The 4,369-nt window shown below is 44.3% G+C and overlaps 1 non-coding gene across 1 annotated transcript; it reads left to right on the top strand.

Moving 5' to 3' along the window:
- The first annotated feature begins 3,974 nt into the window (after nucleotides 1-3,974).
- TRNAG-CCC (transfer RNA glycine (anticodon CCC)) lies at nucleotides 3,975-4,045 on the top strand. Its single transcript has one exon. It is a non-coding gene; the product is annotated as a tRNA-Gly (tRNA).
- Nucleotides 4,046-4,369: the final 324 nt, after the last annotated feature.

The following is a 4,369-nucleotide window of genomic DNA, read 5'->3' as shown; positions in this document are numbered from 1 at the left end:
TTTCAATTTTTGAAACCATGGCTTTAAAAAGCCCCTGGGGACCACACACAACAATCTCAGCTAATCCCATAATAATAAAAACCAGCAGCTAAAGTGCTGCTCAAACAGTAATGACCAACACCTCGGGTGCAAGATGGATTGGAAGGAGAATTTCCTGACAAGGAGAGTTAGGGACTCAGCCTGGCCTCCCTCTCCTCCGTTAGCAAGCACGACAAAGCTCATCTTTCTTGTCAGGCTTTGCTGAGCTGGCCTGGGGGCAGAGATGGATGAGGGGACTGCTCAGCATCCTCTTCCATCCTGAAGTCTGAAAACATCCCTGCTGACCTATCCCAGGAGGAACTGCCTTTGCCATTCTGGGCTGACTGAGTAAGAATTCAACAAAGTTCACTCAGCGAGCATTCTCTGGGCGGTCACCATTTGCAAAGCCCAGGGAAGATTTGGAGAAGGACAGATGAAGAATGGGGCATTGACCCTACCCTCAAACAGCCGACATCTAGTGGGAGAGGGAGGAGTATGCATAGTACTGTGGATTGAATTGGGTGCCCCTCCAAACATGTGTCGGAATCCTAACTTTTATGCCAGTGGATATAACCCTGTTTGGAAATAGGGTTTTCTTTGTTATGTTAATAAGGCTGTAGGGTGTGTAGTGTGTGTAGGGTGAGTGCTAACCCCAATCACTTCTGAGTTATAAAAAGAGCAGAGTACACCCTTCAGCCAAAGATTAGACAGCCCCATAAAACAAACAATAATACACGTAACTCGACCATGTATACGAGACTAACTGGGCACATCAGCCCGGGGGGCAAGGACAAGAAGGCAGGAGGGGACAGAAAAGCTGGACGAAGGGAAATGGGGAACCCAAGGTCGAGAAGGGGAGACTGTTAACATGTCGTGAGGTTGGCAACCCGTGTTACAAAACAGTATGTGTATTAATTGTTTAATGAGAAACTAATTTGCTCTGTAAGCCTTCATTTAAAGCAGAATAAAAAAAGAGAGAGAGAGAAGGGCGACAGGCAATACGCAAATAAACAAGTCAATGTATAAAGCATACTAGGTGGTTTTAAATGCTTTAAGGCTGAGCGAGAATAAAGAAAGATTTTGAACAGTGGAATAACATCGTATAACCTCTCTGCACGTTCTATTGAGAACAGATGCTGGGGGAATGATTGGAAGCTGATAGAGCAGTTAGGATGGTATTGCAAAAGATGACAGTGGCATAGACAGTGCTGGCCGTAGTGGACATGGTGACAAATGGTTGAATTAAAATATATATATATATACATTGATGGAAGGAAAATGAGATTTACTGATGGCTTGGATGTGGGTTATAATAAGAGAGTGGTCAAGGATCCTAAGACATTTAGTCTGGGCAGATGGTAGACGGAGCAGCCATTTACTGAGCAGGGGGAGGGTGTGGTTGGAACAGGTGTGTAATTAATTATTTTCTTGTCTGCTCCTCCACTTCATTACGGACCCCTCACAGGAGCCTTCTTTCTCTTCCTATGCCCAGAGTTTAACACAAAGGAGGTGCTCATTCATTTCCTTTTTGCTTGATGGATAAATGAATTCCTTGGAAATATACAATAATATTTTTATTTCTTGTATTCCATAATAATGGAAGCTTCACTAGAAGCATGGACTGTCTTTTATCACCACTGAATCTATAGCATCTGCACAAAGCCAGCATAAAATAGTCTTGAATAAATAGATTTTTGTCACATTTTTCCCATTGATTAAAAAAAAAAAAAAAAAGAGCAGAATAGAAGTAGAAGGAGGAGCCCTAGTGGCGCAATGGTTAAGCACTCAGCTGCTAACCGAGAGGTTGGCCATTTGAACCCATCCAACGGCTATGTGGGAGAAAGACCTAGTGATCTGCTCCTGTAAAGATTACAACCTAGGAAACCCTACTGAGCAGTTGTACTCCGTCCTGTGGGGTCACTATGAGTTGGAATCAACTCGACAGCACCTAACAGTGACAGACACAGAGGTGCGCACATACTAGGGAGACAGACGCCATGTGAAGCATCAAGGAACGCCAGGGTCACTGACAAGGAAGTAATCAACACGATCAAGACCCTGATTTGGACTTTTAGCCTGTGGAACTGTGAGAAAATAAATTTCTGTTCTTTAAAGACACCCCCTTGTGGAATTTGTGTTATGGTAGCACTAAATAACAAAGACACATAGGGTAATATGGTGGGCATTGCAGCAAAGCATGGAGGGGGTTTGGAGGAAGAAATAATTTATCAGGAAGGGGTAAAGTCTTCCCAAACGGGTAGAGACTGGGAGGATTCTAAAGACTAAGGACCCTTGAAGTCATTTTAAAACCAAACAATAGTTGAGCTTAACTAGTAAAGAATGTCTGCCTTGAGCATTACGCTCTTTTAAGATCGATATGGGATCAAATTGACAACAGCAACTCGAAAGATTAGGTAGGAACCTTGGGGGGCAATGAGTTTATGTTAACGGGGGAGGAACAACTCAGAGAAGGAGGGTGAGTATATTTGCACAACTCGAAGAATATAATCAATGTCACTGAATGGTATATGTAGAAACCACTGAATGGATGTGTTTTTTTGCTATGTAGATTTTCAACAATAAAAACAAAATAAACAAATTTAAAATAAAAAGAAAACTAACGGGATTTTTGATAACTAGAGAAGGGTCCAGGGACCCCAGGCTGATGGAGCAGCATAAGCAGAGGCATAGCAGTCAGCCCAGAAATATGTAATTACACTGATGTATAGAATGAACCACGACCAGAATGTTTAAAAAAAAAAAAAAAAGCCTTTTATCCTTTAAGTGTAGAATTGTATGCAGATAGCAAGGGAATTAAAGAGAAAACTGTGAAGAAAAGGAATTGGCCAGAAAAAAGACTCTAGAAATTCAAAAGGGAAAGTGTTCTCCAGCACCTCTGGAGGGCTCCAGGAGGTGGATTTGATGTGGAAGCTAAGCTTTGCTAGGAGCCTGCGTTGGAGAGAAAACCTGGTGTGGATTGTCAGGAAGTGATGGGGAAACCCTGGGGGGTGGAGGCAGAGTCACTGAGTGTCCTGAAGACCAGAGCCAATATGGGACTCGAGGGCAATGGGTGTATACATATATACATGGGTAAGTGGTTAAAGTGCACCACCTTTTGTTGTCTTGGGCATAAAGATGTGACAGTCTCCTTCTGTAAAGATTTACAGCCTTGGAAGCCCTGTGGGGCAGTTCTACTCTGTCCTAGAGGGTCGCTATGAGTTGGAATTGACTTGACGGCAATGCGTTGGGTTTGGTAAGCTTTGCTCCAGAGACCCAGAATCTTCCCAGGGAACACTAGCAAAAACCAACAACAAAAACCAGGAAGTCCAATTAAGTTTGAATTAAGATAAACGACAAATAATTTTTTTAGTGTAAGTATGTACTGTGCAATATTTGGAACACGTTGTTGTTAGGTGCCACTGAGTGGATTTCAACTCATAGCGACTCCATGCGACAAAGTAGAACTGTCCCATAGGGTTTTCTAGGCTGTAATCTTTAGGGAAGCAGATTGCCAGGTCTTTCTCCCATGGAGGCTCTGGATGTGTTTGAACTGCCAATCTTTTGGTTAGCAGCCAAGTGCTTAACTGTTGCACCACCAGGGCTCCTGGTTTGTAACATACTTACACTAAAAAAAATTATTGTTGTTTCTCTGAATTCAAATTTAACTGGGCATCCTGTATTTTATATGGAACCCTATGGGGAGACCCACAGGGCCTGGACAAGACCTAATCGCAAGTCATCACTTGAAGCAAGGGGGCATGGGCCTAGAGCCTGGAGGCCAACTTCCGAGTGGCCCAGTCAGGGATTGGAGGCGCCAGAGCAGCAGTGAGGGAGACAGGGGCACCTACACCCATGCGTGAGGGTCAGGAGTGGGTGCAGAATAGGCTGAAGCTGGCTGTGACAGAGCAGAAAGAAGACTACATTTCTGGGGCGATATGGGTGGCAGGGTCTATGAGGCAGTGGTGGTTCAATGGTAGAATTCTTGCCTCCCATGCAGGAGACCTGGGTTCAATTCCCGGCCAGTGAACCACATTCACAGTTGCCACCCGTATGACAGTGGAGGCGTGTGTGTTGCTATGATGCTGAACAGGTTTCAGTGGAGCTTCCAGACTAAGACAGACTAGGAAGAAAGACTAATAAGAAAGGCCTGACGATCTACTTCCGTAAGTCAGCTAATGAAAACCTTATAGATCAAAAAATCCGATCCACAGCTGATCATGCGGATGGTGGAGGACCGGGCAGCCTTTTGTTCTCTTGGGCATGGGGTGACCACGAGTCAGGGGCCGACCTGACAGCAGCGAACAGCAACAGCATAAGAGGTTTAGCAACTCCAGGTTATAGAAGACACATT

Source organism: Trichechus manatus, unplaced genomic scaffold (genome assembly GCF_000243295.1).
Source record: "Trichechus manatus latirostris isolate Lorelei unplaced genomic scaffold, TriManLat1.0 scaffold00118, whole genome shotgun sequence".
Lineage (NCBI taxonomy): Eukaryota > Metazoa > Chordata > Mammalia > Sirenia > Trichechidae > Trichechus > Trichechus manatus.
The sequence above is the reverse complement of the archived record's forward strand: the minus strand, read 5'-3'. Positions and strand labels throughout refer to the sequence as shown.